The sequence below is a fragment of the Lepidochelys kempii genome, chromosome 24 (genome assembly GCF_965140265.1).
Source record: "Lepidochelys kempii isolate rLepKem1 chromosome 24, rLepKem1.hap2, whole genome shotgun sequence".
NCBI classification, from domain to species: domain Eukaryota; kingdom Metazoa; phylum Chordata; order Testudines; family Cheloniidae; genus Lepidochelys; species Lepidochelys kempii.
Window position 1 is genome coordinate 10591891 of NC_133279.1, and position 24266 is coordinate 10616156.

General features: G+C 45.7%; 1 pseudogene; it reads right to left on the bottom strand.

Moving 5' to 3' along the window:
- Positions 1-649: 649 nt before the first annotated feature.
- Positions 650-6154, bottom strand: LOC140902770 (sphingosine 1-phosphate receptor 3-like; annotated as a pseudogene).
- Positions 6155-24266: the final 18112 nt, after the last annotated feature.

The following is a 24266-nucleotide window of genomic DNA, read 5'->3' on the forward strand; positions in this document are numbered from 1 at the left end:
TGAGTGTCGGTACAAGCCCTGACATTGCCTGATCCTGACCTGCCTGCCTACCTTCTCGATCCCCTTTGGGAGAGTTAATAGCTGGCTGGACCCCTCTGTGTTTGGCTGAGGTTATGTTTTATTTGCATTTGGTTTTCAAAGAAAAAGGAAGATGCAAGAGGAAGCCCTGGAGTCAGTGACCCCTGAACCCTCTCATGTGACAATCTTTGTAACCCTGACCTAGATCCCTTCATGAGCCCTCTTGACTGCTGGTGTTGGCGAGGCTTGGATTCAGGGTACTTCCATCCTGTTAGAATGGCACATCCTCTTTTATACAACGCTTGTGCAATACTTCCTTAGACAATAGTTCAGGGCTATTTTTTCAAAAGTCTATTAGTCTCCCTCCCTAAGTAAGCAGGGCTTTCTGTTTAAGGGGATAAGAAGATGGGGCTGTTGCACCCTTGGTTTTGCATTATTTATATATTTTATACTTTCCTGAGTCAGTTGTTACAGAATTAAAACCCAGACAAGTTATGTGATAAACAGGTACTCAGCGTTTAAAACGTGGCTAACGTTTTTCCCTATGATTTGACTGCATGAGCCGCAGACTTGCGCTGCCTCTATGGTCCAACACAGATCACAGACAAAGATCTGGTCAAGCTGGTCTTCACTAGTCAGCCACAAACAAGGTGAAAGAAAACCGCCATGGTTTCTTGCTGGCCATAATGTAAATGCTGAGATTCAGTGCAGAATTAATGAGGGCCAAGGCAATGAACCAGCCAGCCTTGTATAAAATGGCACACTTTTACTTTGCAGGCTACATCTGTGAGCACCAGAACAAACAACGGAGGCCAACAGGCGATGAATCCACCAGTTACAATCAGAAATATCCTACACCATGCCATAGATCTCTGAGTTATTAGTATGTAAATATCCATGCAAAGCATAACAATTGTTGCCAAAATGGTTATAAAGACACTTATGGAATAAAGAGGCAAACCCTGTTGAGCAGTCTGGTAAGTTGTTGATACATTTTCCATTGAGGGTTTCTAACAGTACCAGGGAAACTGAGATAAGCCGACATGGTCTGATAAGAAAACCTTGTACTTCTTATTTGCCTCATAAGGCCTCCTTTTAACCACAATCAAATGTCTCTCAATGACTAGGTCTAACAAACTAAAAATGGAAGCTCCTAGGGCAACAAACATCTAGCCTTTCCTAATAAACCAGATTGCGTAAGACAGTCTTGGAGTTTTCCTTCCAGACATAAGAATGTTACTCAGTCCTGGTCTACACTAGGACTTTAGGTCGAATTTAGCAGCGTTAAATCGATGTAAACCTGCACCCATCCACACGATGAAGCCCTTTTTTTCGACTTAAAGGGCTCTTAAAATTGATTTCCTTACTTCACCCCTGACAAGTGGATTAGCGCTTAAATCGGCCTTGCCGGGTCGAATTTGGGGTACCGTGGACACAATTCAACAGTATTGGCCTCCGGGACCTATCCCGGAGTGCTCCATTGTGACTGCTCTGGACAGCACTCTCAACTCAGATGCACTGGCCAGGTAGACAGGAAAAGAACTGCGAACTTTTGAATCTCATTTCCTGTTTGGCCAGCGTGGCAAGCTGCAGGTGACCAGGCAGAGCTCATCAGCAGAAGTGACCATGATGGAGTCCCAAAATCGCAAAAGAGCTCCAGCATGGATTGAATGGGAGGTACAGGATCTGATCGCTGTATGGGGAGAGGAATCCGTGCTATCAGAACTCCGTTCCAGTTTTTGAAATGCCAAAACCTTTGTCAAAATCTCCCAGGGCATGAAGGACAGAGGCCATAACAGGGACCCGAAGCAGTGCTGCATGAAACTTAAGGAGCTGAGGCAAGCCTACCAGAAAACCAGAGAGGCGAATGGCCGCTCCGGGTCAGAGCCCCAAACATGCTGCTTCTATGACGAGCTGCATGCCATTTTAGGGGGTTCAAACACCACTACCCCAGCCGTGTTGTTTGACTCCTTCAATGGAGATGGAGGCAACACAGAAGCAGGTTTTGGGGACAAAGAAGATGATGAGGTTGTAGATCGCTCACAGCAAGCAAGCGGAGAAACCGGTTTTCCCGACAGCCAGGAACTGTTTCTCACCCTGGACCTGGAGCCAGTACCCCCTGAACCCACCCAAGGCTGCCTCCTGGACCCGGCAGGCGGAGAAGGGACCTCTGGTGAGTGTACCTTTTAAAATAATATATGTGGTTTAAAAGCAAGCATGTGAAAGGAATAATTTGCCCTGGCATTCACAGCTCTCCTGGATGTACTCCCAAAGCCTTTGCAAAAGATTTCTGGGGAGGGCAGCCTTATTGCGTCCTCCATGGTAGGACGCTTTACCACTCCAGGCCAGTAACACATGCTCAGGAATCATTGTACAACAAAGCATTGCAGTGTATGTTTGCTGGCGTTCAGACAACATCTGTTCTTTATCTCTCTATGTTATCCTCAGGAGAGTGAGATATCATTCATGGTCACCTGGTTGAAATAGGGTGCTTTTCTTTAGGGGACACTCAGAGGTGCCCGTTCCTGCTGGGCTGTTTGCCTGTGGCTGAACAGAAATGTTCCCTGCTGTTAGCCATGGGGAGGGGGTAGCCATGGGGAGGGGGGAGGCAAAATGCAATCTTGTAACGAAAGCACATGTGCTATGTATGTAATGTTAACAGCAAGGTTTACTCTGAAAGAGCGTAGCCACTGTTTTATAAAATGTGTTTTTTAAATACCGCTGTCTCTTTTTTTTCCTCCACCAGCTGCATGTGTTTCAATGAACACACGATCTTCTCCTTCCCAGAGGCTAGTGAAGATTAGAAAGAAAAAAAAAACGCACTCGTGATGAAATGTTCTCTGAGCTTATGCTGTCCTCCCACACTGACAGAAGACAGACGAATGCATGGAGGCAAATAATGTCAGAGTGCAGGAAAGCACAAAATGACCGGGAGGAGACGTGGTGGGCTGAAGACAGGGCTGAAGCTCAAATGTGGCGGCAGCGTGATGAGAGGAGGCAGGATTCAATGCTGAGGCTGCTGGAGGATCAAACCACTATGCTCCAGTGTATGGTTGAGCTGCAGCAAAGGCAGCTGGACCACAGACTGCCACTACAGCCCCTGTGTAACCAACCGCCCTCCACCCCAAGTTCCATAGCCTCCACACCCAGATGCCCAAGAACGCGGTGGGGTGGGGGCACCGGCCAACCAGCCACTCTACCCCAGAGGATTGCCCAAGCAACAGAAGGCTGGCATTCAATAAATTTTAAAGTTGTAAACTTTTAAAGTGCTGTGTGGCATTTTCCTTCCCTTCGCCACCACCCCTCCTGGGCTACCTTGGTAGTCATCCCCCTATTTGTGTGATGAACGAATAAAGAATGCATGAATGTGAAGCAACAATGACTTTATTGCCTCTGCAAGCAGTGATCGAAGGGAGGAGGGGAGGGTGGTTAGCTTACAGGGAAGTAGAGTGAACCAAGGGGCAGGGGGTTTCATCAAGGAGAAACAAACAGAACTTTCACACCGTAGCCTGGCCAGTCATGAAACTGGTTTTCAAAGCTTCTCTGATGCGTACCGCGCCCTCCTGTGCTCTTCTAACCGCCCTGGTGTCTGGCTGAGCGTAACCAGCAGCCAGACGATTTGCCTTAACCTCCAACCCCGCCATAAACGTCTCCCCCTTACTCTCACAGATATTGTGGAGAACACAGCAAGCAGTAATAACAGTGGGAATATTGGTTTCGCTGAGGTCTAAGCGAGTCAGTAAACTGCGCCAGCGCGCCTTTAACGTCCAAATGCACATTCTACCACCATTCTGCACTTGCTCAGCCTGTAGTTGAACAGCTCCTGACTACTGTCCAGGCTGCCTGTGTACGGCTTCATAAGCCATGGCATTAAGGAGTAGGCTGGGTCCCCAAGGATAACTATAGGCATTTCAACATCCTCAACAGTTATTTTCTGGTCTGGGAATAAAGTCCCTTCCTGCAGCTTTTGAAACAGACCAGAGTTCCTGAAGATGCGAGTGTCATGTACTTTTCCCAGCCATCCCACGTTGATGTCCGTGAAACGTCCCTTGTGATCCACCAGAGCTTGCAGCACTATTGAAAAGTACCCCTTGCGGTTTATGTACTCGCCGGCTTGGTGCTCCGGTGCCAAGATAGGGAGATGGGTTCCGTCTATGGCCCCACCACAGTTAGGGAATCCCATTGCAGCAAAGCCATCCACTATGACCTGCACATTTCCCAGGGTCACTACCCTTGATATCAGCAGATCTTTGATTGCTTTGGCTACTTGCATCACAGCAGCCCCCACAGTAGATTTGCCCACTCCAAATTGATTCCCGACTGACCGGTAGCTGTCTGGCGTTGCAAGCTTCCACAGGGCTATCGCCACTCGCTTCTCAACTGTGAGGGCTGCTCTCATCTTGGTATTCATGCGCTTCAGGGCAGGGGAAAGCAAGTCACAAAGTTCCATGAAAGTGCCCTTACGCATGCGATAGTTTCGCAGCCACTGGGAATCTGTCCCAGACCTGCAACACTGCAGTCCCACCAGTCTGTGCTTGTTTCCCGAGCCCAGAATCTGCGTTCCACAGCATGAACCTGCCCCATTAGCACCATGATGCATGCATTGGCAGGGCCCATGCTTTGAGAGAAATCTGTGTCCATGTCCTGATCACTCACGTGACCGCGCTGACGTCGCCTCCTCGCCCGGTATCGCTCTGCCAGGTTCTGGTGCTGCATATACTGCTGGATAATGTGTGTGGTGTTTAATGTGCTTCTAATTGCCAAAGTGAGCTGAGTGGCCTCCATGCTTGCCTTGGTATGGCGTCCGCACAGAAAAAAGGCGTGGAACGATTGTCTGCCGTTGCTCTGACGGAGGGAGGGGCGACTGATGACATGGCTTACAGGGAATTAAAATCAACAAAGGGGGTGGGTTTACATCAATGAGTATTTCAGGCAGGACTTCACGGAGGATTCCAATAAGAAATGGTGCACCTAAGTAATTGTTCTTATTGGAACAAGCAGGTTGGTCTGGCCTCTGATTGATACATGGCTAGATTTACCTCGCTGCACCTTCTCTGTGAGTGACTGCAGTGTGACCTAGAGGAATGAGTCCCCTAGACGGGGAGGGGGGGAAGCAAATGAGTACAAAACAAATCTGGTCTATTTCTTGTTTTGATCCACTCCATCTACCTTTTACATCTTTGGCTGGCAGTAGATGGTGCAGAAGGACTGCAAGCCATCCACATCTCATGGCTGCTCAGCAGAAAATGATGCAGTAGGACTGCTAGCCATCCTCACCTCTTGCCTGCCTGGCAGAAGATGGTACAGTAGGACTGCTAGCAATCTGTATCGCCTGCCTGCTCACCATAAGATGGTTCAATAGGACTGACTGCAGGACTAAAGAGAATGACCTGGTCAAGTCACTCCAAATTTAGTCCCTGCACCCATGTCTGCCCAGGCTCTCCTGATCAACCTCACAGAGGCGACCAGGAGCACCTCGGACATGACTATGACAGCTACCAGTCCTACTGTACCTTCTGCTGCCACAAGGCAATGGGTTGATGCTGCTGTGTAGCAATGCAGTACCACATCTGCCAGCACCCAGGAGACATAGGGTGACAGTTACCTGAGCAGGCTCCATGCTTGCTGAGGTATGGCATCTGCACAGGTAACTCAAGAAAAAAGGCACGAAACGATTGTCTGCTGCTGCTTTCATGGAGGGAGGGAGGGAACAGGGGCCTGACGATATGTACCCAGAACCACCCGTGACAATGTTTTAGCCCGATCAGGCATTGGGATCTCAACCCAGAATTCCAATGGGCGGCGGAGACTGCGGGAACTGTGGGATAGCTACCCACAGTGCAACACTCTGGAAGTCAACGCTTGCCTCGGTACTGTGGAAGCATTCCGCCGAGTTAATGCACTCAGAGCATTTTCTGTGGGGGGGGACACACTCGAATATATAAAAACGATTTCTAAAAAAACGACTTCTATAAATTCAACCTAATTTCGTAGTGTAGACATACCCTCAGTAAACTGTGCCAAGTAACAGATCACAGAGAGTTAGACTGCCAACCAAAAAGTACGTACAGTTGTGCAATTTGTTATTTTTCCATAGGGCAACCAACACCATCAAGCTCTCCAGGACTACGAAACTACATATGAACAGACATGCAACATTTGTTCAGTCCATGCGATCAGTTGTTTTTTCTCCTAGAATATATTTCCTTGAGGGCTGAAATTGGACTCTTCCATCTTCAATCAATAGGTCTGAAAAGCTCATTCTCTTTCATACAACAGCAACAGCTTCTTAGCCAGTAATTTACAGCCAATTGTTTAAGAGTCCATTGGCCTCCCACCCCACATAAGAGGGATTTCTGTCTGGGTCATAGCAGGATATGGAGAGGCGGTTCCTGTCAAAAGGGAAGTAGGTTGCATAGGACCCCATGTACTTGTGCGTGTTAGAAATATAGGCAGTAGGGCATCTGGGCCAACACAAAATAGCCCTGAACCATTCATCTCCCCCTTTTTCTATATACCTCCTCAAATCATGCCCTCTTCCTTAAAAGTTGTGCCTTTTAATTTCCCCCCAGGCCCTCTGCAGTAGGCTTTTAGTCATCCTAACATGCATTTTCAGTAATTGCCCAGGGCTCTCATCTACTGTCTTGTATTAGGTTTCAGAGGAACAGCCGTGTTAGTCTGTATTCGCAAAAAGAAAAGGAGTACTTGTGGCACCTTAGAGACTAACCAATTTATTTGAGCATGAGCTTTCGTGAGCTACAGCTCACTTCATCAGATGTTTACCGTGGAAACTGCAGCAGACTTTATATACACACAGAAATCATGAAACAATACCTCCTCCCACCCCACTGTCCTGCTGGTATTATTAACTGTCTAAGGCATCTAGGGTTAAGGTGTTATATAAAAAAAGAAAAATAATTCTTTAGGGCCCCTTAAATGTGATGCTAGACAAAAACAAAACAACATAGTTGTTGCTAGGGTATTATTTAAGGTGTAGGATGTGTGTCTGCTGCAAAATAATGATTTAGTTATGGAAATGAAGTAAACTTAATTTCCTGTTCTTGGCATCTCTTTAAGCTGTAACAGATACATTCAATTTAAAAATCATGTTTACATTATTTTTTAAATTTGAGATAGAAAATTGAAATAAAATATTTAAAAGCTAATTTTATTTAATTTTAATCCTGTGATTAAGAATTCTTTTGCTGCAAACACTAAATTCTTTTAGAAGACAGGAGGTGGCGGCTTGAGGGGATCGGTTTCTTCAGATAGGCCATGTCTCAATTATTAAGTAGAAGGAAAAAATGGCCCAAATAAAGGCTTTGCTTCTCCACAATTGACAAATGCTAGCCCTGTATAAACTGTCATTATTTCATTAGACCGCTACAAAATACAGGTTTGTGAGTGAGTGTGTGCGCGCGTGAGAGCACACTACAAAGCTGCTTCACTTACATTTATCAATGTTCTGTTTTCTCGTGTTATCTTTAAAAGCACATGTGACAGCTACAAAGCATTTATCAGTGCCCACTGTTTCCACGTTAAACATTTGAAAGTTTATTTGTTAAACATAATTGCATCAAGTAAAGTTTTAAAAATCTAAATTCTGTTAAAAAAGTCAGGAAGAAATAATAAAAAGTGGTAAAAAGAGTTAGGACCTCTTTGACAAAAATTAGTTCAAACTAGCCTCTCTTTTAAGTTAGGCCGCATGTATGTTTTGTACAACGTAATGCTGAAGGGAATCTAAAGCTTTCCTGACAGTTTACAAGTAATAAGTTTTTAGAACAATATAGGTTTGTCTGGAATTGCCTTTGAATGCTGGGCAATTCATTTAGGCAAAACTTTAAAAAGCAAGCTAATGCTATTTTTTTGAAGACTGGGATATTTCTACAAAATATCCCTAAGACAAAAACTTGAGCGTGAGTGCTACAAAGCATTTTTCATGTTAAACTTACAAGTTTATTTGTTAAAACTGTACGTGGTGTGATGATGCTTAAGAGAATTTAAACTTTTTAAAAAGTTAGGAAGAAATCGCATCATCCTCTTTGGTAAAAAGCATGATCACTTCTTTCACATTAATTAGTTTAAACTAGCATTCGGAACATGCTAGGTGGAACTAGATGGGATTCCTGATCTGGCACAAGCTGTCGGGGCAGGGGAGTTTAGGGAGCCACATGGAGTTGGCATTTACAGACATGCATAGCTAATTAGCAGCACTTCCTCCCCCCTCCCCCCCGATGTTGTACAACATCACCCCAAAAAACACGGAGACCCAAACCCACTTGTCAAGTTGACAGCAAAGACCTCAGAAAGGAAAGGGTGAGAAGACAGCCAGGACTGCTGTCTGACTCTGCCATAGGCTGCATTCGTCTCCTTAAGAAAACATCCCCCAGCAACCCCTGCAGCAGAATCCTCCCTAGCAGGGCTCTAATCCTGGTGCTGATCAGTCCCTGGGGGGAAGCCCTGTTTTGCATTTCCTCTGAGGCCAGCCCTTGCTTTATCTTTATGGCTAAGGGGCTCCCCTGCTGGGAGGGAGACGATGACAGAGATCAGGAAGAGTTAAGGGAGTAAGCTGCTGATGAAGCCCGATCTGTCAAACCAGATGGAGAGGGGAAGGAGACCGAGCGGGGAGAAGAGACTGCCATTCTCTAAACAGGACCAGCCAAGGAAAACACAAGTTGGGCAGTGCCCTTTGTTTGCTTCTTTAGGGTGGATGTTAAAGAAATGATCCCAGTATCCCCCTCCTGCACTAGAACTGTAAGGCCCATCTAGAAGGCTCTCTAGAGTTGCTAATTTTGTTTGGAGGTATTCCTGGAGGTTTCATCACATGACAATCTCTACTTAATCTGTAATTCCTGGAGACTCAGGGCAATCCTGGAGGGTTGGCAACCCTTATTGGGAGTGATGAGCATTATATGCTTTGCGTGTGTATTCTGTTTTGGTGATTGTTAATAAATAGAGGTTAAGGATATTACTCCCAATAAGGCAGATGAAATTTTCCTGCTGGCCAGTCAGGATTGTGTCACAGCTTGGAGGAGGCTGAGCTGTGTCAGGGCCGAGGCAGAGCTCTGAGGCACACAGGAGAGACGTCAGCCTGCCCAGCCTCACCCGAGTTCTCCCCAGCTCCCATGTCAGCATGTCCCCAAACAGGAACAAACAACTGCCCCAGCAAGCATTGGCTTCTCAGCCTCCCTCCCCACACCCCTCCCACCTGAGGTTGCTCTCAGAGAAGAGGCCATGCACTGACTGAGCTGCGGGACTGAGGGGGGTGGCCATGGGGAGGGGAAGTAGCACCGGCCCAGTCTGGGGGGAGAGAGATCGCTCCTGCAGCCAGACACACGTTCTGCCACGCAGCAACACTGTCCACCCCACTGTCTCCCCCAGTCCCCAGGGCCAAACCTGAGTGGGCACACCAGCCAGTGGGGCGGCAAGCACTGCTCCTCCTCACCACTGCCATGGAGCCACTCCTGTCCCAGGAGCGTACCACCCTGGCCCCATGCCGCAGGGCGAAGCGGGTAAGAGGCACAGGGATTGGGCATGACACTGAGCCAGCCAGGCAGGGAGGTGGCAGCTGAGCATGGCCCAGACTCAGTGGACAACAGCTGCAGCAGGGATGGACGGTGTACACCACGAGAAAGTTCTTAGTGCCTCTGCCAGGGCTCACTCCAGTAGCTCTGCAGTGAGGCCCGAGGCCCACTCTCCATGGTCCCACATGATGGGCAGTTGTTTTCCTTGGGATAAAAGTAGTTCGGACCCCTTGTTACCTGCTCCTGGGATGGGAGCATGCAGATGGGCTGTGATAGCCCAATGTGCGCCATGCGCAGGTGGTGATTTTTTACCGTTGGAGCAAGATGATGGAGGGGATGCAGTCACTGGCACCTTGGCAGGGGGAGGGGCTGGATTTGGCAGACTCGCCCATCTCTTGTCAAAGGCTTTGTGCGGGGCCCTCCCCACATCGGGATTGGGGCAGCCGATTCCTTTCACCAGGGAATTCAGCTTCTCCAGGAAGGAGCCTGGGGCAAACTGGCCTGTTGGCAGAGAGATGAGGAGAATCATGCAAGGTGTCACGTCATCACTGGCTTCTGCTTCTACACTGGCACAGAGAACCGCCACCCCCACTTCCCCTCCTATCACCCCACCCCCCCGCGCCCTGACCCCTTCCTGCTCACCACCACAGCTCCTCCCCTGTCTCAATCACTCCAGAAGCCAATCTAACATAATGTTGGAGAATATGGCATGGCTCACTAGGGACACGCTGCCCTGGCTGGAAGAAAGCTTAGGAGAAACTGAAGCAGAGAGCGGAGAAGTGACTTGTCCACAGTCACACAATGAGTCTGCGCAGAGTCAGTCCTAGAACTCAGATGCCCAACTCCCTGCTCTATCCACTAGGACATGCTGCTCTTCCATGCTTTGTTCTCAAAAGATAAAGGGCATTACCTTCATTTGGCAGGCTGGCGGCCTCCATTGTCCCGTCTCGGGCGCTCTGCAGATGACTGGATGGTTGGTTTCCGACCACGGAGCTCGAAGCTGTAACAGCAAAATGTTACTCTGAGGGAGGCTGCTTCCCAGCAATGGGCAATACGCCCAGCTCCAGAATGCAGGAACCACTATGGAGCACAGCTGAGGTTTCCAATGGCCTCCAGGTCCCTGAGACTCATATCCAGCTTCTCATCCACTGTCACCCCCAGGTCCTTCTCTGCAGAACTGCTGCCCAGCCATTCGGTCCCTAGTGTGTAGCGGTGCATTGGATTCTTCCGTCCTAAGTGCAGGACTCTGCACTTGTCCTTGTTGAACCTCATCAGATTTCTTTTGGCCCAATCCTCCAATTTGTCTAGGTCCCTCTGTATCCTATCCCTACCCTCCAGCGTATCTACCACTCCTCCCAGTTTAGTGTCATCTACAAACTTGCTGAGGGTGCAATCCATACCATCCTCCAGATCATTAATGTGCAGAGCAGCTGCACAAGGGGATTCTCAGCAGACCACTTCCACTCACTTTTATGGTGCTAGAATAGCAGAAAGAGGCCTTGGCATAACAGAATCAGGTCCCCCAAATCTTGGGTGCTTAGTCAAGACTCTCCAGGTTTGCTTTCACCGGCCATGCCCTATAGACCAAGGCACAAGAGACTCAGGGCTTTTTTCTACCAGGGATGCAGGTTTGTCCTTTTTAAAAAACTTTAAAATATTGTTTTTAGAAGTTAATTTTAAAAATGTTTAACTGTATCTTGGGCCTTATCTAAGGGAGAAAGTTGCACTAGGTTAGTTTACAGTGTGATTATAAACCAGTACAAAAGGCAATGTGAATGGTTTAAACCAGGCTTATTTTGCTTTGGCTTAAATCAATTTGGAATCAAACAGGGGTGTTTTTGTAGTGGGGTCCTACAGGGATCTGTTCTTGGCCCTACACTATTTAACATTTCAACTACCTGAAAGGGGGTTCCAAAGAGGATGGCTCTAGACTGTTCTCAATGGTAGCAGATGACAGAACGAGGAGTAATGGTCTCAAGTTGCAGTGGGGGAGGTTTAGATTGGATATTAGGAAAAACTTTTTCACTAAGAGGGTGGTGAAACACTGGAATGCGTTACCTAGGGAGGTGGTAGAATCTCCTTCCTTAGAGGTTTTTAAGGTCAGGCTTGACAAAGCCCTGGCTGGGATGATTTAACTGGGAATTGGTCCTGCTTCGAGCAGGGGGTTGGACTAGATGACCTTCTGGGGTCCCTTCCAACCCTGATATTCTATGATTCTAAGAGGACACTGATACAGAGCCACTTTGGTAAGCTGGGCACAGTGTACATTTTAATATGGCCAAATGTAAATGTATACACCTAGGAACAAAGGCTATAGTAATGCTTATAGGATGGGGGCCTCTATCCTAGGAAGCAGTGACACTGAAAACAACTTGGGGGTCATGGTAGAGAACCGCAGAACATGAGCTCCCAGGATGACCAAAAGGACCAAGGCAATGTTTGGATGCACAAACAAGAGAATCTTCAGTAGGAGTAGAGAGGTTATTTTATCTCTGAATTTGGCACTGGTGACACCACTGCTGGAATCCTCTGTCCAGTTCTGGAGCCCACAATTCAACAAGGCTGTTGATAAATTGGAGACGGTTCAGAAAAGAGCCATGAGAATGATTAAAGGATTGGAAAATATGCCTGGTCTTTTAGCGATATGCTCAAGGAGCTCAATCTATTTAGCCTAACAAAGAGAGGTGACTTGATCACAATCTGTAATTACCTACACGGGGAACAAATGTTTGATCAATCTAACAGACAAAGTTAACACAATCCAATGGCTGGAAGTTGAAGCTAGACCAATTCTGACTTGAAATAAGGTGAAAAATTCTAAATGAGGATGATCAGCCTTCCAAACAATTTACCAAGAGTTGTGGGGGATTCTGCATCACTGGCAAGTTTTAAAACAAGACTAGATGTTTTTCCAGAAGATCTGCTCTAGTTCAAATAGGAATTAAATTCAGGGAAGACCTACGCCCTGTGTTATACAGGAGACAAGACTAGATGATCACAGTGATCCCTTCCAGCCAGTTAGAATCTATTATATGAGCTGCTTTATCAGAAATCAGAACATCCACACCCATTAGCTAGTTTAAAATTACACCTTAAATTGAATAGATGCTGCTTTCTCATGCGGACAAGGCCTAATATAGCATCAGCCAGCTCCACGGAAGGCTCACAGCCATGGAAACTTATCTCCAGACAACTACCAGCAAACAAGTATGATCCCCTGCCAAGAGTCTTCCCCAGAAACTGATTTTGGTGGAAGGGGGGGGCAACTTTAACCATGATTCCAGGAGCTACTTTGGCACATGAAAACTTTTTTAGCAGATAACTTAGAAATTAGCTGACAGAAGCACTGTATCTAATTTCTATATAGAGAAAGCGCTCTCTCTCTCTCTCTAACACCAGTTAAAGCCATATTTTAAATTTATATGTAAAATTAGAACAATCGGGACATAATCCAGCAAGATATTCCCAATCCCAAACCATACAAATGAGTCAAACCAATGGCCCATTTAGCCCAGTATCCTGTCTTCTGACAGTCAATGGCAGATGCTTCAGAGAAAATGAACAGAACAGGGAATCATCAAGTGATCCATCCCCTGTTGTCCACTCCCAGCTTCTGGCAAAGAGAGGCTAAGGGACACTGTCACAGTCAGAACATGGGGTTGCAACCCTGACCATCCTGGCTAACAGCCACTGTTGGACCTCTCCTTCATGAATTTATCTAATCCTTTTTTTAACCCTATTATAGTTTTGGTCTTCACAACATCCCCTGGCAACGCGTTCCACAGGTTGACAGTGCATTATGGGAAGAAACACTTCCTCTTGTTTGTTTTAAACCTGCTCCCTGTTAATTTCATTGTGTGACCCTGGTTCTTGCATTATGTATAAATAACATTTCCTTATTCACTTTCTCCACAGCAGTCAACATTTTATAGACCTCTATCATATCCCCCCTTAGTTGTCTCTTTTCCAAGCTGACCTGTACTCCAAACTGTATCACAGAATCTCTATGGATAGTAATTCCACGTGCGAATAATAATATAGCAGTAGGGACATACTACCAACCGCCTGACCAGGATGGCGATAATGACTGCAAAATGCTCAGAGAGATGAGAGAAGCTATAAAAATAAAAACCTTAATACTAATGGGGGATTTCAACTATCCCCATATTGACTGGGTTCATGTCACCTCAGGATGGGATGCAGAGATAAAGTTTCTTGACACCTTAAATGACTGATTCTGGGAGCAGCTAGACCTGGAACCCACCAGAGGAGAGGCAAGTCTTGATTAAGTCCTAAATGGATCAAGGATTTGGTCCAAGAAGTGAATATAGCTGGACCGCTTGGTAATAGTTACCATAACTTAATTAAATTTAACATCCCTGTAGTGGGGAAATCACCATAGCAGCCCAACACTGTAGCATTTAATTTCAGAAAGGGGGACTACACAAAAATGAGGAAGTTAAACAGAAATTAAAAAGTACAGCACCAAAAGTGAAATCCCTGCAACCTGCATGGAAACTTTTTAAAGACACCATAATAGACACTCAACTTAAACGTATACCCCAGATTAAAAAACATAGTAAGAGAACCAAAAAAAGTGCCACCATCGCTAAACAAAGTAAAAGAAGCAGTGAGAGACAAAAAGGCATCCTTTGAAACGTAGAAGTTAAATCCTAGCATGGAAAAATAGAAAAGAGCATAAACTCTGGCAAGTGAAGTATAAAAATATAATCATTAGGAAGGCCAAAAAGAATTTGAAGAACAGCTAGCCAAAGACTCCAAAAGTAATAACAAAAAGCTTTTAAGTACATCAGAAGCAAAAACCCTGCTAAACCACCAGTGGACGATCGAGATGCTAAAGGAGCACTCAAGGATGATAAGGCCATTGTGGAGAAACTAAATGAATTCTTTGCATCGCTCTTCACAGCTGAGGATGTGAGGGAGATTCCCAAATCTGAGCCATTCTTTTAGGTGACAAATATGAGGAACTGTCCCAGATTGAGGTGTCATTAGAGGTGGTTTTGGAACAAATTGATAAATTAAACAGTAATAAGTCACCAGGAGCAGATGATATTCACCCAAGAGTTCTGAAGGAACTCAAATGTGAAATTGCAAAACTATTAACTGTGGTTTGTAACCTATCATTTAAATCAGCTTCTGTACCAAGTGACAGGAGGACAGCTAATGTGATGCCAAATTTTAAAAAGGGCTCCAGAGGTGATCCTGTCAATTATAGGCCAAAAAGCTTGACTTCAGTACCAGGCAAACTGGTTGAAACTATAATAAAGAACGGAATTGTCAGACACATAGATGAACATAATTTGTTGGGGGAAGAGTCAGCATGGTTTTTGTAAAGGGAAATCATGCCTCACCAATCTACTAGAATTCTCCGAGGGGGTCAACAAGCATGTGGACAAGGGGGATCTGATGGATATAGTGTACTTAAATGTTCAGAAAGCCTTTGACAAGGTCCCTCACCAAAGGCTCTTAAGCAAAGTAAGCTGCCTTGGGATAAGAGGGAGGGTCCTCTCATGGACTGGTTAAAAGACAGGAAACAAAGGGAAGGAATAAATGGTCAGTTTTCAGAATGGAGAGAGGTAAATAGTAGTGTCCCTCAGGAGTCTGTACTGGGACCAGTCCTATTCAACATATTCATAAATGACCTGGAAAAGGGGGTAAACAGCAAAGTGGCAAAATTTGCAGATGATACAAAAACTACTCAAGATAGTTAAGTCCAAAGCAGACTGCGAAGAGCTACAAAGGGGTCTCACAAAACAGGGTGATTGGACAATCAAATTGAAGATGAAATTCAATGTTGATAAATGCAAAGTAATGCACATTGGAAAACATAACCCCAACTGCACATATAAAATCATGGGGTCTAAACTAGCTATTACCACTCAAGAGAGAGATCTTGGAGTCATTGTGGACAGTTCTCTGAAAACATCCACTCAATGTGCAGCAGCAGTCAAAAAAGCTAACAATGTTAGGAACCTTTAGGAAAGGGATAGATAATACAACAGAAAATATCATAATGCCTCTTTATAAATCCATGGTACGCCCACATCTTGAATACTGTGGGCTCATCTGGTTGCTCCATCTCAAAAAAGATATATTAGAAATGGAAAAGGTACAAAGAAGGGCAACAAAATTGATTAGAAGCATTTGTGTTTTCTGATTAAGAATCAGAGCTATGTACAATGACTTCCTCTGATTTCCATCAAGATCAACTGAAATGTCTAACTGACTGTTACTCTGAAAATAAAACAGATCAGCTTTGTGGGAGAGTTAAGGAGATCAGCACTCAACAGGTCTCTTCTCCCAGAAACTGCTCTCTCCTGCCTCTCAGCTGGGTGACAAGGAGCTATTTACACTCATGAAGTGCTTTGAGAGCCGTTTGTACCTCTGCTGGGCGCACAGGCTCTCAGCCACCCAGCTGCAGGGGGCACTTGGGAACCTCATCAGTCTCACCCTGTGCAGGGGTGCAGAGCAACGCTGACAGCTCTCCGGCTCCAGGACACGGAGCAGCCGCGGCCCACACAGCCGGGGAATTTACATTTCCTGGGGCCCAGGGGGGAGCTGTTGATCCAACTCCCGGGGGCCAGCCCTGTCAGCCACCAGCAACTTCTTACTCAGACCCCAGCTACCGGCTGCGGATTCCTCTGAGCGCAGAGCAACAGTTAGTTTTCCTGTTTGCACTCCACTGTGGTTAGAAACGGTGGGGGAGAAGCCCCCCGCCCACCTGACCTCCCTAAATGGTACCCCAGGCTGTTCCAATCTCCAGGTGTGTGTTGGAAAACGACTACATTGGCAACAGACCAGCGGGGAGTGGGTGGGAATGGGGGAGTTCAGGTAGGAAAAGCTAGTTCCCTGAAGGGATCACTTCAAACCTACTTGTTACCATAGGTGCTGGAACTAGGCGTGCTGCTGCACGCTCTGGCTTGAAGTGGTTTCCATCATAGACAGGGTTTACAGTTTGTTCAATGGCTCTCAGCACCCTCCCCTGTAAAAACTGTTCCAGCACCTCTGTTTGTTACCATTTGGATACTAATGACATGAAGCCATGTCTACACAGGGACAGGAAAGTTAAGGCACATCAACTTCAGATGTGAAGTCAAAGCACAAAAGTTAAAACTGAGTCACATCCTCGTGGCGGTTTGTCTCTCTCATCCTGAAGTTAAGCGCCAAGGAGGAGAATTAAGTTATGGCAAACTAAGGCCACTTAACTCCTGCTTTCTCTCAGGAGTAAACATGCTTTAATTTAAGGATCGTCCACATGGTGCTGCAGTGCATAAATGATAGCGCACAGTAACATGTTATGCTCTAACTGCCACCGGTAGACTCTGCTGGCACTGACTAAATGTGCTGTGTAGTCCCATTTCGAGAAGGACTATGTTAATGCATGGTGGATGCCTTTTAGTTCATAGATTCATAGATATTTAGGCCAGAAGGGACCATTATGATCATCTAGTCTGACCTCCTGCACAATGCAGGCCACAGAATTTCACCCACCACTCCTAAAAAAGACCTCACACCTATATCTGTGCTATTGAAGTCCTCAAATTGTAGTTTGAAGACCTCAAGGAGCAGAGAATCCTCCAGCAAGTGACCCGTGCCCCATGCTACAGAGGAAGGCGAAAAACCTCTAGGGCCTTCCAATCTGCCCTGGAGGAAAATTCCTTCCCGACCCCAAATATGGCGATCAGCTAAACCCTGAGCATATGGGCAAGATTCATCAGCCAGATACTACAGAAAATTCTTTCCCGGGTAACTTGGATCTTACCCCATCTAAAAACCCATCACAGGCCATTGGGCCTATTTACCATGAATATTTAATTACCAAAACCATGTTATCCCATCATACCATCTCCTCCATAAACTTATCGAGTTTAATCTTAAAGCAAGATAGATCTTTTGCCCCCACTACTTCCCTCGGAAGGCTATTCCAAAACTTCACTCCTCTGATGGTTAGAAACCTTCGTCTAATTTCTAATCTAAATTTCCTAGTGGCCAGTTTATATCCATTTGTTCTTGTGTCCACATTGGTACTGAGTTTAAATAATTCCTCTCCCTCTCTGGTATTTATCCCTCTGATATATTTATAGAGAGCAATCATATCTCCCCTCAACCTTCTTTTAGTTAGGCTAAACAAGCCAAGCTCCCTGAGTCTCCTTTCATAAGACAAGTTTTCCATTCCTCGGATCATCCTAGTAGCCCTTCTCTGTACCTGTTCCAGTTTGAATTCATCCTTCTTAAACATGGGAGACCAGAACTGCACACAGTATTCCAGGTGAGGTCTCACCAGTGCCTTATATAACGGTACTAAAACCTCCTTATCCCTACTGGAAATACCTCTCCTGATGCATCCCAAGACGACATTAGCTTTTTTCACAGCCATATCACATTGGCAGCTCATAGTCATCCTATGATCAACCAATACTCCAAGGTCCTTTTCCTCCTCCGTTACTTCTAGTTGATGCGTCCCTAGCTTATAACTAAAATTCTTGTTATTAATCCCTAAATGCATGACCTTACACTTCTCACTATTAAATTTCATCCTATTCCTATTACTCCAGTTTACAAGGTCATCCAGATCCTCCTGTAGGGTATCCCTGTCCTTCTCTAAATTAGCAATACCTCCCAGCTTTGTATCATCTGCAAACTTTATTAGCACACTCCCACTTTTTGTGCCCAGGTCAGTAATAAAAAGATTAAATAAGATTGGTCCCAAAACTGATCCTTGAGGAACTCCACTGGTAACCTCCCTCCAACTTGACAGTTCACCTTTCAGTAGGACCCGTTGTAGTCTCCCCTTTAACCAATTCCCTATCCACCTTTCAATTTTCCTATTGATGCCCATCTTATCCAATTTAACTAATAATTCCCCATGTGGCACAGTATCAAACGCCTTACTAAAATCTAAGTAAATTAGATCCACTGCGTTTCCTTTATCTAAAAAATCTGTTACTCTCTCAAAGAAGGAGATCAGGTTGGTTTGGCACGATCTACCTTTTGTAAAACCATGTTGTATTTTGTCCCATTTACCATTGACTTCAATGTCCTTAACTACCTTCTCCTTCAAAATTTTTTCCAAGACCTTGCATACTACAGATGTCAAACTAACAGGCCTATAATTACTTGGATCACTTTTTTTCCCTTTCTTAAAAATAGGAACTATGTTAGCAATTCTCCAATCATACGGTACAACCCCTGAGTTTACAGATTCATTAAAAATTCTTGCTAATGGGCTTGCAATTTCTTGTGCCAATTCTTTTAATATTCTTGGATGAAGATTATCTGGGCCCCCCGATTTAGTCCCATTAAGCTGTTTGAGTTTCGCTTCTACCTCAGATATGGTGATGTCTACCTCCATATCCTCATTCCCATTTATCATGCTACCATTATCCCTAAGATCCTCTTTAGTCTTATTAAAGACTGAGGCAAAGTATTTGTTTAGATATTGGGCCATGCCTAGATTATCCTTGACCTCCACTCCATCCTCAGTTTTTAGCGGTCCCACTTCTTCTTTCTTTGTTTTCTTCCTATTTATATGACTATAGAACCTTTTACTATTGGTTTTAATTCCCTTTGCAAGGTCCAACTCTACTTGACTTTTAGCCTGTCTCACTTTATCCCTACATATTCTGACCTCAATAAGGTAGCTTTCCTTACTGATCCCTCCCTTCTTCCACTCCCTATATGCTTTCTGCTTTTTCTTAATTACCTCTCTAAGATGCTTGCTCATCCAGCTTGGTCTACAACTCCTGCCTATGAATTTTTTCCCCTTTCTTGGGATGCAGGCTTCCGATAGCTTCTGCAGCTTTAATTTAAAATAATCCCAGGACTCCTCTACCTTTAAACCCATAAATTCTTCAGTCCAATCCACTTCCCTAACTAATTTCCTTAATTTTTGAAAGTCAGCCCTTTTGAAATCAAAAACCCTAGTTGCAGATTTATTTTTGTTAATCCTTCCATTCAGTTTGAACTGAATTAGCTCATGATCACTTGAGCCAAGATTATCCCCTACAACCATTTCCTCTATGAGGTCCTCATTACTCACCAAGACCAAATCTAAAATGGCATCCCCTCTAGTCGGTTCAGCAACTACTTGCTGAAGGAATCCATCAGCTATCGCATCTAGGAAAATCTGAGCCCTATTATTATTACTAGCACTCGTCCTCCAGTCTATATCTGGGAAGTTAAAGTCTCCCATGATCACACAGTTTCCATTAGTATTTACTTTATTAAAAACATTAAAAAGGGCTCTATCCATATCCAAATTAGATCCCGGCGGTCTATAGCACACCCCAAGCACTATCCCAGGGGAGGCTCTAATAGTTTTCTTCCCCAATTTAATTGTTGCCCAGACAGACTCAGTCATATCCATTTCATCGCTTCTTATTTCTTTACATTCTATCTCATCATTGATATACAGTGCTACTCCACCACCTTTACCTTTATTTCGGTCTTTCCAAAACAGCACATACCCTTCAATACCTGTAGCCCAGTCATGACTACTATTCCACCAGGTCTCTGTTATACCTATAATATCTGGTTTCACTTCCTGCACCAGTAACTCTAGTTCCTCCATTTTGTTACCTAGGCTCCTTGCATTAGTGTACAAACATCTTAATTTTTGCTGTTTGGCCTCACTCACATTCTGTACCCTATTAGGCACGGTTATTTTACTACCAGTATAACCTATTAGACTTGTATCTACACTGCCCTTCCTCCTACCTACAGCTGTATCCACTCTTACTTCATTTTCTTTCCACTCTATGCTAAATTCTGGCGTGGAGATTACCTGGACATCTCCCAACCATCTCCCCCAAATTCCTAGTTTAAAGCTCTCTTAATCAGTTGTGCCAGCCTCCATCCTAGAAGTCTATTTCCTTCCCTACTCAGATGAAGTCCATCCCGAGAGAACTGTCCTCTATCCATGAATGCCTCCCAATGGCCATACATCCCAAAGCCCTCCTTATAGCACCACTGCCTAAGCCATCTATTGATAGTCATAATCTTGTCACACCTTTGTTGCCCTTCTCTAGGCCTAGGTAGGGAGCGTCGAATCGTGGAAGTCAACGAATGGCTACGCAGATGGTGTCGGAGAGAAGGCTTTGGTTTCTTTGACCATGGGATGGTGTTCCATGAAGGAGGAGTGCTGGGTAGAGACGGGCTCCATCTTACGAAGAGAGGGAAGAGCATCTTTGCCAGCAGGCTGGCTAACCTAGTGAGGAGGGCTTTAAACTAGGTTCACCGGGGGAAGGAGACCAAAGCCCTGAGGTAAGGGGGAAAGCGGGATACCGGGAGGCAGCACAGGCAGGAATGTCTGTGAGGGGAGGGCTCCTGCCTCATACTGGCAATGAGGGGCGATCAACAGGTTATCTCAAGTGCTTATATACAAATGCACAAAGCCTTGGAAACAAGCAGGGAGAACTGGAGGTCCTGGTGATGTCAAGGAACTATGACGTGATCGGAATAACAGAGACTTGGTGGGATAACTCATATGACTGGAGTACTGTCATGGATGGTTATAAACTGTTCAGGAAGGACAGGCAGGGCAGAAAAGGTGGGGGAGTAGCACTGTATGTAAGGGAGCAGTATGACTGCTCAGAGCTCCGGTACGAAACTGCAGAAAAACCTGAGTGTCTCTGGATTAAGTTTAGAAGTGTGTGCAACAAGAGTGATGTAGTGGTGGGAGTCTGCTATAGACCACCGGACCAGGGGGATGAGGTGGATGAGGCTTTCTTCCGGCAGCTCACGGAAGCTACTAGATCGCATGCCCTGATTCTCATGGGTGACTTTAATTTTCCTGATATCTGCTGGGAGAGCAATACAGCGGTGCATAGACAATCCAGGAAGTTTTTGGAAAGCGTAGGGGACAATTTCCTGGCGCAAGTGCTAGAGGAGCCAACTAGGGGGGGTGCTTTTCTTGACCTGCTGCTCACAAACCGGGTAGAATTAGTGGGGGAAGCAAAAGTGGATGGGAATCTGGGAGGCAGTGACCATGAGTTGGTTGAGTTCAGGATCCTGACGCAGGGAACAAAGGTAAGCAGCAGGATACGGACCCTGGACTTCAGGAAAGCAGACTTCGACTCCCTCAGGGAACGGATGGCCAGGATCCCCTGGGGGACTAACTTGAAGGGGAAAGGAGTCCAGGAGAGCTGGCTGTATTTCAAGGAATCCCTGTTGAGGTTACAGGGACAAACCATCCCGATGAGTCGAAAGAATAGTAAATATGGCAGGCGACCAACTTGGCTTAATGGTGAAATCCTAGCGGATCTTAAACATAAAAAAGAAGCTTACAAGAAGTGGAAGGTTGGACATATGACCAGGGAAGAGTATAAAAATATTGCTCGGGCATGTAGGAATGTTATCAGGAGGGCCAAATCGCACCTGGAGCTGCAGCTAGCCAGAGATGTCAAGAGTAACAAGAAGGGTTTCTTCAGGTATGTTGGCAACAAGAAGAAAGCCAAGGAAAGTGTGGGCCCCTTACTGAATGAGGGAGGCAACCTAGTGACAGAGGATGTGGAAAAAGCTAATGTACTCAATGCTTTTTTTGCCTCTGTTTTCACTAACAAGGTCAGCTCCCAGACTGCTGCGCTGGGCATCACAAAATGCGGAAGAGATGGCCAGCCCTCTGTGGAGATAGAGGCGGTTAGGGACTATTTAGAAAAGCTGGACGTGCACAAGTCCATGGGGCCGGACGAGTTGCATCCGAGAGTGCTGAAGGAATTGGCGGCTGTGATTGCAGAGCCACTGGCCATTATCTTTGAAAACTCGTGGCGAACCGGGGAAGTCCCGGATGACTGGAAAAAGGCTAATGTAGTGCCAATCTTTAAAAAAGGGAAGAAGGAAGATCCTGGGAACTACAGGCCAGTCAGCCTCACCTCAGTCCCTGGAAAAATCATGGAGCAGGTCCTCAAAGAATCAATCCTGAAGCACTTGCATGAGAGGAAAGTGATCAGGAACAGCCAGCATGGATTCACCAAGGGAAGGTCATGCCTGACTAATCTAATCGCCTTTTATGATGAGATTACTGGTTCTGTGGATGAAGGGAAAGCAGTGGATGTATTGTTTCTTGACTTTAGCAAAGCTTTTGACACGGTCTCCCATAGTATTCTTGTCAGCAAGTTAAGGAAGTATGGGCTGGATGAATGCACTATAAGGTGGGTAGAAAGCTGGCTAAATTGTCGGGCTCAACGGGTAGTGATCAATGGCTCCATGTCTAGTTGGCAGCCGGTATCAAGTGGAGTGCCCCAAGGGTCGGTCCTGGGGCCGGTTTTATTCAATATCTTCATAAATGATCTGGAGGATGGTGTGGATTGCACTCTCAGCAAATTTGCGGATGATACTAAACTGGGAGGAGTGGTAGATACGCTGGAGGGGAGGGATAGGATACAGAAGGACCTAGACCAATTGGAAGATTGGGCCAAAAGGAATCTGATGAGGTTCAATAAGGATAAGTGCAGGGTCCTGCACTTAGGACGGAAGAACCCAATGCACAGCTACAGACTAGGGACCAAATGGCTAGGCAGCAGTTCTGCGGAAAAGGACCTAGGGGTGACAGTGGACGAGAAGCTGGATATGAGTCAGCAGTGTGCCCTTGTTGCCAAGAAGGCCAATGGCATTTTGGGATGTATAAGTAGGGGCATAGCGAGCAGATCGAGGGACGTGATCGTTCCCCTCTATTCGACATTGGTGAGGCCTCATCTGGAGTACTGTGTCCAGTTTTGGGCCCCACACTTCAAGAAGGATGTGGATAAATTGGAGAGAGTCCAGCGAAGGGCAACAAAAATGATTAGGGGACTGGAACACATGAGTTATGAGGAGAGGCTGAGGGAGCTGGGATTGTTTAGCCTGCAGAAGAGAAGAATGAGGGGGGATTTGATAGCTGCTTTCAACTACCTGAAAGGGGGTTCCAAAGAGGATGGCTCTAGACTGTTCTCAATGGTAGCAGATGACAGAACGAGGAGTAATGGTCTCAAGTTGCAGTGGGGGAGGTTTAGATTGGATATTAGGAAAAACTTTTTCACTAAGAGGGTGGTGAAACACTGGAATGCGTTACCTAGGGAGGTGGTAGAATCTCCTTCCTTAGAGGTTTTTAAGGTCAGGCTTGACAAAGCCCTGGCTGGGATGATTTAACTGGGAATTGGTCCTGCTTTGAGCAGGGGGTTGGACTAGATGACCTTCTGGGGTCCCTTCCAACCCTGATATTCTATGATTCTATGATTCTATGATTCTCTAGGAACAGGCAGAATCCCACTAAAGATCACCTGAGCCTCAATTTCCTTAAGTGTCCTCCCCAGCCTAGCATAGTCTCCCTTAATACTTTCCAGCAAGAATCTAGCCGTATCATTTGTTCCCACATGAAAGATAATTAGGGGATTCTTTCCCGCTCCCTTTAGAATCCTTTTCAACCTCAGGTCTACATCCCGTATCTTAGCACCTGGAAGACAGCACACCCTCCTATTTTCTGGATCAGCTCTGGTTACAGGCCTATCTATTCTTCTCAGTAAAGAGTCCCCAATCACATAGACCTGCCTTTTCCTAGTGACGGTGCTATTCTCCAGTCTATCCCCTGTTCCCTCTGGCTGCAAGTTCTTTCCATTCCCATTCTCCCTTGTAATCCTTTTTAACCCATCCTGTATCCTCCTGGGGCTCATATTTGGTGTAATCTCCATTAACTCTTCCCCTTTTCCTATAGGACTAACCGCTCTTCTC